At 46.0% G+C, this 14,228-nt stretch overlaps 1 protein-coding gene across 6 annotated transcripts in view; it reads left to right on the top strand.

The window, feature by feature from the left end:
- The window catches only part of GRIP2 (glutamate receptor interacting protein 2), a 266,026-nt gene that overhangs the window by 169,567 nt on the left and 82,231 nt on the right, over positions 1-14,228 (top strand). The window lies entirely within an intron of this gene.

The following is a 14,228-nucleotide window of genomic DNA, read 5'->3' as shown; positions in this document are numbered from 1 at the left end:
AAAGAGAAATAAAATAGCCTTTTCTTCAACCTCTCAGCTGAGCTACGAGAACATGTATGACAGAGAAGGCATGGCCTCCCCTTGGGCTGCTGGTTGAGATGGGATAGCATCACTGCCTTGGGCCCCCAAAAAGCTTCTCCCCCACCTCTCCCATGGCACCAAGTGGAGTGACCTGAGGCTCTCTTGGCATCCTGGTGGTGGTGGTGGTTTATTGTGCCTCTGCAGGTGCAAGGACTAGGGTGCAAAGGACAGCTGCACCCTTTTGTTCTGGGGCAAATGAGTCCCAGAGAGTGATGCTGGGGAGGGTGGGAGTGTGGGGTAAAGGACTGCTGGATGCAGAAGTGCTCCTGATAGTGCTGAGAGCCCTTTTTCTTTCCCAAAAGGTAAGGGTGCCCTTCTAGTATATAAAGCTCCAGGCTCTTTTTCCTGATTGAGAATCATCTTCCATTCTGTGGTTCCCTTATTCACCAGGTCTCTTGCTTGCACTTGGGTTGGTTTTAATTCTCTCTGGGCTGTGCTGGAAACTTTTGGTCAAGGCTGAGGAACACCAGGTTTGACTGGAATGAGGTATTTTCACCGCGTAACAACTGTCACTTGAGGATTTAGTTGGAAAAATTTCACAACCTGTTTAATTTTCCTACAACCCTGGTGTCATGAGTCTAGTAGGATTCACAGCTCTGTGAATCACTCCCTGGCCTGGCACTGGTGGCCTCAGGGACATGAGAGAGAAGAGCCAAGTTCTGGAGGTGGTGTGCAGAGCTCTGCGGCATGCTGTCACCAGGTTGCCCCGACAGAAATAGCTGTGCATGCCTCAGGTTGAGGCTCTGCGTGATGAGAACGTATGAATTAGGAGCTTACTGCTCACTTTGAAGTCAGTAGAAGAAGGACCAACTTGATCCTCCCTGCTGACAGACCCAAGAGATTACAACTCTTCTATCTGTGGTTTAAGATGACGTTTTGCCCCTAAACTCGGTGCTGACTAATACTGCAAAAGACATGTTGGAGCTATAGCTCAGTGCCTGGGGAGATGTTGGAGGTATTAGCAGGTCACTGGTTAAAGCTGTGTAAAACTCTCCAGGGCTTAGTTTGAGGTCAAAGCCTTGTCCCCAGATGTAAGACCTGCTTATTGTGTGGTGGGGCTCAGACACAAATCCCTGCCCCCCTTCCTCCCCAGCTCCTTTGGGCTTGCAGCGCTGCTGGCTCCTTCCTTGCTTCCTTATCAGCTTGGTCATCTCTATGAAAACACAATGCTTTCCTAAATTTAGCTGTATAAGTACTGTGGGTGTTGTCCCTTCTCCCCTCTTCCCCAGTTTCAAAAGACATCTTAAAAACTGTGCAGCGATTTAAATGGCAGCTTGATGGGAATCCATAGCAAATGACTCTGCAATTAGTAAATCTCTCCTATTGTGACAGCTCTATTATTAAACTGCCATAAATGCCAGGCTATTAATCTGCTGTCTGCTCAATCCCCATGCATCCCTTTCCTTGCCTGTCCTTTTCACCATTTTATTATTTTTTTAAGTTTTAACTGCCTTCCAGCAAGTGTTTTCAGGGAGGGGGGGTGTGAGGTAGCAGTGGGAGGAAGGCTTTGTGGCACTGTCCTTTAGGAGCTCTTCATCTGTAAGAAAGGTGAGAGAAAACAGTGAATGGTCACCTCTCACTTCCTTTGAAACTTTTGCTACTTCAAAACTGAAGTGAAACTCCTAATTTGTTAAAGTCCAAAGAAGGTGAAAGGATAGGGAGGGAAGCTGTGACAGCAATTGGGCAGCAATATTGTCTTGGGAAAAGCCATAGCTGTCCCAATGGCACATTGAACTTTGCAGCTGCCATTTCCTCCACCCTGTGACAGAGGTGAGCATCTCATTTCTGGGTGCATAAATCTGCTCTGTCACCCCAGGGCTCAGGGACAGGGGACAGGCAATGTGCTGGGGCAGGAGCCTGCAGGGCTGCAAACAACAGTGACAGCAGAGCTTCAAATTTCACCCCAAAGAGTGTTTCCATACTGGTGGTATGTTGTGTGAGGGCAGCACACTCTTGTGCATTCATCCCTCTGGACAAGCAGAGGCTGCCAATCCAGGGGCAGAGGGAGCAATAACATGTCGAGGAGTGGCTGCTGCAGCATGGGACTGGAGTGGCAGGAAGACTTCACCTTTAAATTGAGCACTGAGATCAGCTTGTTGAGGTGACACTTCTGTCCTGGGGTTTCCGCTAGGCTAGGTGTTCTCTGCAGTGATGTGAGGATGAGCTAATTCCAGGGACGTCTGTGGGCTGGTGAGAAAACACATGGGAAGGTCCCCCACCAGCTTTAAATCTGTGACCTCATGGCATAGAGCTGCTGTTCAGTGTGTTCCTGGCCTCAGTGCAGAGATTTGCCCACCTTGCAGCTCCCCATGCACTAGGGTGCCCCATGGAGGAAGAGCTGGTGGTGGTGCTGTCCACTGCTGCCTAGCAGCTTTGCAGAAAATCTGGATGTATACTTAGAAAATGTGCTTGCATAACTGTCCTGTTCTTCTCCAGTAAGAAGTGATGCTGCCCAGTAACCAACCAACATATTTCCACCTGATGCTTTGAGAAGAGTGCATCTTGCAGTACTCTCTGGACTAGGTCTTTCTGAAAGCTTGAAAATTTGGGATTCTATGAACTTTCAACAGGTGGAATATAAAGAAAGCATCTAGCCAGGGATGGGCCTTAGAAGAGGTAACAGAAAAGTGACCTATCAGCACAAAATCTGAGACTTAAAAACTGTTGGGGGGATGAAACAAAGAGTAGAAAAACTCCTCTGATGGGGAACTGCATCTTATTTTTCAGGCTTTTCCCTCAGCCTCAATGACTTAAACACAGCTGTGATGGCGTAAATCAGCTGCACCATGTAAACACCTAAATTCTCTTTGTGTCCTGTTGCTATAGAAACTTTCCCAAAGCCTGGGTACCAGTACAGCCACTTTGCTGTTTTGGCAACACTGGATGCCTCTGAGCTGGGGCATCCAGCCCAGGAGATCTGCAGTGGACTTAGGCCCATTCTAGAAAAGTCTAGAATGCTTTTTTTGGCTGCTGAGGTATTAAAGAAAGTGAAGATCTGCATCCACTTAGTGCCAGCTTTAGTCCCTGGTGATGGGAGATGGGTTTCCACTGAACACGCTACCCTCTGTTAACTGCGGGTATTTAGGAGATTCTTAAATACAGTATTATATCCCTAATTATGCAGAAATCCTTCAATCTGGCGTGTTTCATCTGGAATTATTCTCGACCGTCAAATCCTGCCAAATACCTTCTTACAGTGAGGGAGGCTGGTGCACTTGGGTTGCCCTCTGCAGAGAGGAGATTCCCGGCCACGAGGCCAAGGCCCCTAGCCCTGGGGCAGGATGAGCAGATGTGGGTGCTGCTGGAGTGGCTGTGCCCATGTCCCTCTTCACAGTGGACAGCAGGTACAGCCACAGGCACTCACTTTCCCTCACCCATGTGGTCTCAGTGTAAACATTTATGTTGTTGGAAGTCTCCCAAATCAGGGGAGTATTTTTATTTGTCCATGGGGTTCCTTCATGGCAGTGCTTCCAAAGGAGGTTCCTTCCAACTCAAGGGATTCCATGAAGAAGGGAAAGGAGAGAGTGGCTTGGAGAGAGGACTGATGTGGCAGCTACAGGAATGACCTGTGAAGAACATTTGCACCTTCCTCCTCCAATACCCTTCTCCTCTGGCTAAATCACTGTACACCAGGAGTGAGTCATCCTGGGGATAACTACAGCTGCATGATGCTTTGTATATTTAATAATGTATTTAATCTGGCTGCAATTCAGATCACAAATACCCTTTGCAATGGTGCGACTATTGCCTAAAAAACATCCTGATGGGCTTGAGGCAATTCTATTTCTAAAGGAACCCAGTTTTCAATTACCTTGGAACACCACATAAAATGTAGGTAGTTGTTAGTCAGTCATACCTGGGCACCATCTGCATGCAATGGTCTCCAGGAGTGTGTGGTTACTGCAGGGGGGCACCTGAAATCTTGCAAGGAAGCTTTAATGTCCCCATTGTGACCCATCCCTCAGGTGTTGCTTGTTGGTTCAGAGCCTCTGTAGGCTTCACTGCTCTGTCTGATCATTTTGATCAAGACCTGTTTTCCTGTTGTCTGTCCTGTGACATATGTGCATCCATTCTCAGCTATGAAGAAAGCAGTCCCATAATTTTCACTCAAATCTCCACATCCTACTAAACCTTATGCTGCTTCTTAGAAATGAATTTACAGTCGAGTAAAAGTGGTTTATAGTACAATTTATTTTGGAGAATAAATATTCTTAAGCGATTACTCTGTAAGTAATTGGACAGAATATTTCTATTACGAAAAGCTTTTTCTAGGGAGCTCTTCTGTAATGTTAGTTCTGTTCTGCAGTAGGTCCGCAACTGCATGTCAGGGATGTCAGCTAATGCGAAGGTGGGTGTTCACAAAACTACAAAACTACAAAACTAGGTATTCACAGTGCTTCTTACAGCTTTCAGAAAATAATTTTCTCTGTGCTTCTTTTTTTTTTTCTTTGAAAAGAAGACGACAGTCAAAGCATCTTTTTGCTAAATGTACAGCTTTAAAACTTGGTTTTCTTGACCATAATTCATCCCGTGTTGATTCTGGCTTGGATTCTGTGTGTTCATCTTTGTGGAGTAATAAGGTTTTCAGTATTGCTCCCAGTGGCCCTTGCACAGAAATACACTCTTGGAGTAGGAGGTGTAGCTCTAGAGAGTTAGCTTCTTCAGGATTTTTGTGCCTTTGAGTCCCAGAGACAACACCCAGGAAAGCAATAATGAACAAATCTCTAACTTTGAATGCCTTTTTGCACAAGTAACTACTGCGTTTCAGCATGTGAACAGCTGCTGAGGTAGCAGAGAGTGTGCGCTTGCTGCCTTTCTTCATGTGTAATCAAAAGGTACAAATGAGAAGGCATCTTTCCCATAAACTGGGTCACTGGGTTAATAGAGTTTTGAAAGTATCCCCTCCTAACCCATGCCTTTAGTATCTCAGCATCCTTCTGGATTTTAATACTGTCATATGCTCATGATATGCGTGTCTGTCATCTGCTTGCTCTGAGGATTTTCTCCCTTAGTTGAGGAAATACTTGCAAGATCAAGATCACTGCTGAATGCAGGATGATGCTCTGACTGGCAACAATTCATCTTCATTTGAATACTAAATATTCCAATTCACTACCTAATGAAAGGCTTGAATTAGGATAGCAACTTCGTGACTGTTCCAGGAAGGGTTTGAAAAGGCAATATTGAGCTGTACTTTATACAAATTCAGTTTTTGAAAACTAGCTGAGCTTTTGAAATTTCTGAGTCTGGTACCCATTCCCTGGACTCTTGTGTCTTTTGCTTCCATGGGTTTGACTGAGACACTCTTGTATGGGTGGTGTTTGCACTGCTTCCTTCCTGGGTTTGAGTATGTTGTCTTTGGTAGTGATTCAGCAGAAAATTCTAGGGTTTAGGGGGAGGAGGATAGGGGAAGCAGTTACTGAGCTGTATTTGCTGTTCTGTCAAAAGAGATCAATCTTCTCTTTAGTTTACAGATTGCTAAAGTTAGGAACTTAATTCAAGGGACTTAAGATGAACTGTTCTCTAGGCAAACGTGTCCTTCTCCTTGGCCATTCTAGGGGAAGCCTGGTGATGCTGTTAGCCCATATAGGTGGGGGTGGATCCCTTCCCTAGTGCCTTCCTGAACAACACTGCTCAGATGTTATGACATAAAACATTAGCTTGACTTGTTGATTCAAACACTAAATGCTTCTTTCTTCTCCCCATACTTTTTGGGCCCAAGTGCTCTGTTGCTTTTCCAATCTCCAGTCTGGGCAGGGTGGGCTGACACACTGTTATTCCTAATGGTGTGGCCTTTCCTTATCTCATCATGGGAATAGGAGAAGTTGCTTTGCTAACAGGTGTGTTACCCCTTTGGGACTGGTAATCAGGATCTTGCTAGGAGGTGCCAGATGCCTGGTTTTCTGAGCACCAGGAGTGCAGATTTCATGTGAAGAAGGACTTGGTCCTCCTTGCCCTGCAGCAGCAGGAGCTGAATGGCCACAACCTTATTTTGTTCTTTTAAGATGTCTTTGAATGTACTTTTTCTCCCCTCCCCCCTTTCTAAGAAATAGGCTTCACTCTGCCTTTGCTTTTAGGGATCCTCCTCTCCTTCTTTAAGTACATCTCCCCCAGAGAGATCACAGGACCAAGCCAACCCTTCTTTCTCATGTAATGCAAATCCCATCTAGTCCAAGTAGTCAAGATTCCCAGTTAGCTTTATGTGCAGTGTGTGAGAGCGATAGGTTGTAGCTGGCACGGTAGTTAGCAGAATTAATTTCTCTCTGTTTAAATGGAAGGCAGTTGTTCTCCCAACTGGCTCCTTTAAATCTTCTCCCAGCCTAGAGCTTAGCAGCAGGTCCCAGCCAACCTGAGGTCTGTGGGATGATGTTCTGACTTCTGTGGGATAATGACTTTTCTGCCCATGTCCAAATGACACTGACTACCAGTTACAAAAGGAAAATGGTAAATTCATCTGTTAGCTGCTCTTTCTCCTGCAAGATTTACTTCCATCAGGGATTTTTACAGCCCAATGCTGTGTCTTTCGTGATGGGGATGCATGGTGGAGGAAATTTATTGTTCCCTTCCTAATAGATAGCTGTAATTTCATTTCAGAACAGCCACTTTATGTGCAAGAAAGTGATTCCATTAAGCCACCACACAGCATTGGGAGCATCTGTGGCAGTGGGGCATTTGGATTAAAGAGAGTAAAGGCTGCACATCTGCTGCCCTCCACCCCTATTCACAGACCAAAGTGTTAATCCTAAAGAAAAGAGAGCAATTAGCTTGTAAACCCTTCCTGAACCCACTGGAAGATTAGCCATTTTCAATGAAAGCTTTTCAGCTGGAAAGATAATGGGCTAAAATTTCCAGCTTTAAAAAAATACTATTATTGACCATGTGGCTTTATTTCTGTCAATTTCCATCCTTTACAATTAGCTACCCTGGGATAATTAGGACTGCCTCACGCCATACCCTGATCCTCACACTCTCCCCTTACAGTGCAAACGGGAAACTGACTTTGTTGTTGGTCTATTGGCCTGTTGCAGCTATCCTGGATCCACTGTTGTTGTGTGGACCCACGCTGGGGATGAGCCTAAGCAGTATTTTATAGGTTACTGTAAGGCACGAGTGAAAGGATAAACCTTTACAGAGTGTTGTGAGCGTGCTGTAACTGCTCCCGGGGAGACAGGATGGGAGCAGGGAGGCTGATCCCATCTTGCAAACCTGCAGTAACAAGCAATCTGCAGTCCCCCAGGGAGCTCCGCACGCACTAAAGCCAAAATACTTCATAAATCACTGGTCTCAGCACTTGGGGGTTACCCGGAGCTGTGTGTGGCTCTGCCTTGCCCCGGCTTGGGAGGTAGAACTTGGCAAGCTGGAGCGGGAGCCCGGCCAGCAGATGGAAACACCTCGCCCCAGAACACGAGTCTGCATCAACCCTGTCGGAAGGCGTCTGCGTGTTCCGGCACTTCTGAGCGCCGCATCCCCCCTCGGGGCGGCTGGGGAGAGCCGGGAGCCTTCCTGAGGGGAGCCTGACCTGGTTTCACCCCGCGCTGGGAGGCTGCCGGCTGAGCGGTGCGGTGCCTTTGGGCCATGTCTGTGACCGGCTCCCCCGCGCTCCTGCTGCCACCGCTGAGTGTGGCACTGGTGCTGCTCGGCGTGGTCTGTGCTGCCGACCCAGCGTGGCGGAGAGCTGGGGGCTGGAGCCCACACCAGCCCGTGGCCTCGTCCAGCGCTGTGTCCCCGCTCAGCTGGGCACCCCTGTCTGCACTGCCTTGTGCCCCCTGCTGCCACGAGTTACTGTCGCTTGCTTTGGTGGCTTTGGTCACTACGCGCGACTCTGAAGCACAGCCGTGCCTGTGCTGCTGGTAGCGGCTGTGCTACGTCTGAGTGAAAACAGAGGAGAGAAGCTGACCTTTCAGGGAACTGCTTGTCCGTGCAGGCTGAGGTGCCTTGCATGAGGTAGCTCCTCAGCCAAGGACTTCTGAATGAAGTGAGCTCACTGAGATATCGGAATGCAAAACCATCCGGAGCTCTGACTCCTGGGTGCAACATGGGCTGTGCTTTTTCTGAGTCACCCAAATTATTGGTATTGCTTCTAGTTCTTGGCTGTCTCCCATGCAGACCTTGGCCAGGTCTCACCTAGCTTTGCCTTGTCATTTCTAGAAGAGTTGCACAACATAGATGCTGCACGGTAGCATGCTAGAGGATATATGAAAGCCATTAAAGCTTTTTTTGGTTGAGGAATACAGCTTGGTGCTCTTGGGATTTCACTGGCCTTATCACGCTACTGATACTAACATTGTCTTTTGCAGTCAGTGCTTTTCCTGCTGTTTCTTTGTTGAAATGCATATGAAAATGTGCCTTGGAAAATATTTTATATCTGAACTAGTTAATACAGCACCTTGGAGAGAAGGTGTCTGATGCAACAGAGTACACATGAAGCCTCATTAAGCAGGAATTCAGTGATTCTGCTGAATGCCCCAGCAATTAAATTTCATCTCGTTTCATATGCAGGTCAGGAGAGTTTGGAAAGAGAATAGAGGCAGCAGAGCAATGTGGCTCTGTACTATGCAAATTAGTGTTAACATGGCATTTCATTTATTGTTAATGCATTGTTACACTGCTACTCATTGAAAGGAAACTGTGTGACAACGGATAAGACTGATGACCCACTTGCTTATTTTTCCATCTGCATTGGCAGCATTGCCTCTGAAGAGACCAGTGCCAAGAAAAATCCTTTAAGGGGAAGATGCAGAGGTTTTTCTTTCCACAGGCAGGAATGGAGTTGGATGCTGACTAAGACCTGTCCTTCAGGCTGTAGCATTGCCTCTGTCTTTTGGGGTGAGATGTGGCGTGGCCACATCCCTGCTACTAGAAGGGTCCTTTGTTTGGGCTCAAGCACTGGGTCCTTTTGGATCAAGAGGAAGAAGTCTTCAGTCCCTACTATTGCAAAGACCTGAGCTCTTGTGGCATGTAACATAGTAAGGGGTTCAGGGATGCTGATGTGCTTTGCAGACCCATCCACATATCATACGTCTGCTTCCTGCCATCCTTTGGGCTGATTGAGCTCTAGGGTTGTGTCCTATTCTTGGAGGGCTGCAGTGCCAGTTTCCTGTTTTCTCTCTATATGCAAAGGTCTGTGACAGAATGCTTTCTCTCATCTGTATTTCGATTGTGTTGGAGCTTGCTTCACCTAAATTGCCCACCCATTGTGTGGAAGGAAGGTGGATACTGGCCAGCTGCTAACAGACCCATCACTATTTTCATTCTTGGTGACATGAATAAAATATAAAGAAGAAACAGCATTTTTGCTGAAGAGGAGTGATCATGAACAGGCCCTTTCAGGGCAGCCACTGGTGCAGATATTGAAGTGCCAAGTGCAGCTGCCATGCGCTCGCTGTAGATTGGAGCGGTTTAATGACCTTAAAACTGGAAATCAGTCCCATCACTGAAAAGCCTAGGTGCTTACTTGCCCCCCATTTGTTTTTGCTGTCAACAAATTGGTGTCATTCCAGTGCATGGATTACTAAAAGCTGGGAAGATGGGAGCTATCAGGCATTTTTTTTCCTCCAGAGGTATGGCGCTGCTCTCGGTTTCTGTCTCTGCATGGTTCCTCCAACCATACACATGCTTGAGGATTTTACCAGTGTCACAAGGCTGTGGGATACCAGCCAGCTCTGAAAGATTTGAGGGGGGTAAAAAGTAAAACCAATTAGGAGAATCCCCAAATGGGGTGGTGTATTTTGCCCAGAAAAAAATGCTTGTTCTGTACATAAAGCCAAGAAGTAGAGATAAATGGGAGAAATATGCTCTACCTGAAAGTGTTGAACCCACTTTCAGATGCTGTGCGTGCAACTTCCAGAGCTCTGCTCCTTTTTTGGACCAGGTCATAAACTCCCACCTTGCCCTGGCAGAGCTGGTGGTTGCTGGTGGATCATTAACCTCCTGCTGTATTGCTTATTGCTGTGTCTTGTCAAGCTCATCTCCATTTGGCTTAAAAAATCATCATAAAGCCAAGATTCATTTTTGTTGGGATGACCTTTGCTAACAAGGTCCCTGAACGAGCTCTTTTGTATCATTAGAGCTGGCTGGGGAATAAAGGACCTTGTACTTTACTGCAGCCTATTTGTCTTTCACTGTTTCTCTTATCAGCACTGGGGTCCCCAACTCCATAGTGTCCTAGTCTGATTACCCAGAAAAATGTGCAAGAACCATTGTGTTGTGCTCTGGTGGTGGAGAGAATGAATGGGGGTCTTGGAAGTACCCTTAGCAGCGCTCTCTGTCTCAGTGCTCTGCATGTGTGTGTGCAGCAAGGGTTCTAATTGCTTACTGGATGGGTCAATTTATCTTTCAGTGTTCATTACCCGTAATAAATTAATGTTTAGGACTGGCTGGTGGAATTTGCACTTAAAGAAAAGAACAATAAAGGGCTTCTTCCTCTGGCTCCATTATTAAGCTGTTTTAATAGCCTTTTCCTTAGAGATTTTTTTTTTCAAGTCCCTTCTCCATTTGCCATAAAAATATATTGATGAAACAGTGCATTGCATTTTGGGGTTGTATGTAAAAATCAGGGCATCTGCTTAGACCAGAGATGAGGCCTGAGGCTGATATGCAGTTGTCTGGGGTTTCTAAATAAGCACAACTATGTAAAATTGGAGCAGATGCAATGGAGCAAATATGCAGCCAGTGGGTAGCTGGGTAATCAGCTGTGAAGTCTCTTCCACCAAGAGAGTGATGGGTCATCCTTTTGTCCCTCCTCCTCTGCCCTGCCTGTTGCAACCAAAAATCAATCAAGGAAGGGTTCAGGCTGTCCAAGCTTCTTGATTTTGTGCAGAGATGGTTAGAATTCCCAGTAAAAACCATCTTTCCCAGTAAGACAACTGGAAGCACTGGGTCTGCTGTGCCAGAAACAAGCCTTGAGAGGGTGGATGAGCAGGAAGATGAGTCCCCAGCCCCAGGGAGACCCTGATGTGCAGGCGTGTATTATTAAATGGAAGAAGTAGGATGAAAAGAAGGAGATGGCAAAGGAAAATCTTAATTTAACATCTGAATTTAAAAAAAGTAGAAAGCATCTGTGTCAGTCTCTTCTGAATCTTCCTTAACCCAAAGCAATTTCTGTTGCTATTAATATCATTTCATATGCGGTTGCAACTTTGGAGTTTCTCTGTGCTCTGTAAGTGCATGTGGTTGGGGGTTTTTCCTCATCGTTTTCTTGTGGCTCACTGTTCATTATGTTCATTCAGCTGTCTTCAGAGATTCTCCTGAGGCTTCCTAATGTGGAGTGATGTAAGATTCTCTCCATGTTCTCCACAGCTCAGAGCATGTTCCGCGCAAAATGGTTCACGTCAGGATCTTGTGTGAGTGTTCCACAGTCCTGTGACTTCTGACAAGGATCCTTTTGGATGTGCTTAAATAAGTAATGGTTACAAATACCCATCAAACATTGGACTAAATAATGGATATTCTGAATAGCCTGTGATCTTCCCTCTGCTGTACTCCTTGTCTTGTTTGCATAAAAATGTATTCTGTAAATGTCGTCCCAACCAATTTAGGCCATGTAAGGTTTGCAGCATCACTCCCACCGAGGTTCTGGGAGGATTTGTAAGGCAGCTCTGGGGAGAGATGTATGAGGCTCCTGAGCAGGACAGGATGTGTTGGGTACAAGAAATGCTAAGCCGAGCACTAGTACATGTCTGTGCATGGAAGGGTAGATACTCCTTACTTACAACACATGAATTTTACTCAAAGGTCAGCCTGTTCCTGAGAAAAGTAAATGCCCATTTCTCTAGAGTGGTGGCTTATTCACTGGCATCACCACTTCAGTTGTATGGATGAGAGCCACGAGGCTGCATGGATGGATGTTTCCAGTAGGGACCACCCAGAAGCTCTCCAGCCATGGACTGTCCTCAGCCTGTGCTGTCTTTCTCCTTGAGCATTTTATAGTGAAGCGGGCAGGGGAGGGTGCAAGAAAGCATTCCCTAAACCCTCTTTCCTCCTGGGATGGTAATAGGAGATCAGAATATGCCAAAAAAACAGAACTGAGATTTTTTTCTTTTCTTTTTTTTCCTGTGAAAAGACTTTTTAAACATCCCACCTCCACAAAATCAACTTCTTTTTAAAACCATACATTCGTAGGTGAGGCTTGTATGTAGTTGATATTGCAAGAGCATTTTTGGAAAGCTGCTAATTCTGAGCACACGAGCTTAAAGTTTATGTCAAGAAGGTACAGGACAATGCACAGATTGTTCCTGAAAAATTAGAGCTCTACATACTCTTCCTCGAGTTTGTCACCATAGTTCAGGTTGATGCCTCATGCTCTTATGACACCTACATGTTTCGATGCTATACCATTTGTTTTTGGGCTGCCTTGTTTTGTTGGGGTGTGTGGTGTATCCTTTCCCTTCCCCATTAGAAACTTAAGCTGTTCACTTCAACTGGTTTTAATATAGTGCCACCTGAAACATGAAGAAAGTGTTGTGTTTGTGGATTTTGGCCAGAAACCATAAAGTAAACATCTTTATCCTCTTCAGGCTCCTGGTGCACTGGTGTCTTGCCAAGCAGCTCAACGAATGCCACCAGCAGTCCTGGGCTTGAAATGCCCAAATGCCTCTTCCTTCTCCACCAGCATCAGAGGAATGGCGCAGCTCCAGCCAGTTCTCATCCACAAAAACAAGAAGCTTCAACTGTGTATTAGACCTGTCTTCTCACACACTTTCTTCGTGCAGCAGATATTCTGGGAAGAATTTTATGGTGGTGTAAACACAAACAATTGTTTTTGGTTTTTCTTTAAAACACCATTTTGGAAACATCCGTTTCATGGCATCCAAAGCAATGGGCTATTCTCAAATTAGCAGCTTCTTGTATTTGTGGTGCGACTGGTGATGTTTTTTCCTTTAAGATGAAATTTCTCTGCAGCAAAAGCATTAATAGCTGTGTGAAAAGATTTCTAATTATAAATTTTGCCTCAATTGCTAATTAAGTCTATTGTCAGACTGAACAACTTCTTTTAAACAAATTATGGACCAAAATATCTCTTTTGTGAGTAGTTTTTTATTACTTAGTAATTTTATTGCTTTTGTATAAGTTGTCCACTCATGAAACAGCTGAGTTGGAACCACAATAGAGATGCTGCTGCATTTCAATCTGAACAAGAACTCTGGCATTAGGCTGAAACCCAGTTATCCTCCTCCATGCAGACTTAGGGTCCCCAGGTCTGTAAAAATTACCTGCTGACACATTCAGATGTGTTTAGGTCCTCTTGATTTAACCTGATTTCTTTCCTAAGGAAAAAAGACTTAACCTTGCTGCCTCTCCATGAGCTTCCTTCTAAATTTTTAACCTCTTGGCCACCTTCAGACAAATCTAGTAGCAGTATCAACCATGACTGGACCCTCATACAAAAATGTAGATGCCTTTTTTGCTTTAGTCCATGCATATCTTGATCTCTCTTCACTGTTCGTAGGTATAATCTTGCTGTAATAGATGACAGTAGTTCTCAAGGCAATAGGGTGACTATGGAAAACATTGCCATGAGCTGGTTGGCACAGTTTGCATCTCACAGCTTGGCTGAGGACGGGACCTGCACAGTGCTGGAGGACTGACCCTGTGCACACCCTTACAGCCCCATGGCCAGGGCGCTGGCATACCCTGCATGCTCTGGGTCTTCAACATAAGTCAGCCAACTTTTCCATTTTAGTAGTGAAGGAAGGAGGCACTGGTTTACTGCAACCATTTCTTCCTAGGACAGTGCCCTATCCCCGCCACAGTGCAGGACCAGCAGTTTCGAGGGAAGCCATGCAGAATCTTGTCCTGGGGTGCCAAACTCCCTGTGACCAGCTGGCTCCCAGCACTGCCCCCAAAGCCTCCTCTAGCCAAAATCTCAACACAGGACTTGCGTGCATTTTGCCCGTGCTGATTCCTCCGCCCTTCCTAAGAAAGGGTTAAACCGAGTTTTCAGCAAATGCTGTACGGAGGACACAAGACTGCAGCCTCATATTCCCTTACGAGCACCGTGTGCGTGTGTTTGGGAGGCAGTGTAATGCTTTGACAGCAGCTTGACATTGCCTTGAAAGGTGCTGGAGGCTCTGCAAGCACTTGCCAAGAGGGGGTGGGGGAGAGGAAAGTGTGTCAGGCAACACTGCAGTCGCAGCCTCTTGTGCTCA

This window comes from Corvus brachyrhynchos, unplaced genomic scaffold, assembly GCF_000691975.1.
Source record: "Corvus brachyrhynchos isolate BGI_N302 unplaced genomic scaffold, ASM69197v1 scaffold4, whole genome shotgun sequence".
NCBI lineage: Eukaryota > Metazoa > Chordata > Aves > Passeriformes > Corvidae > Corvus > Corvus brachyrhynchos.
This window is presented reverse-complemented; position numbering and strand designations above follow the sequence as displayed.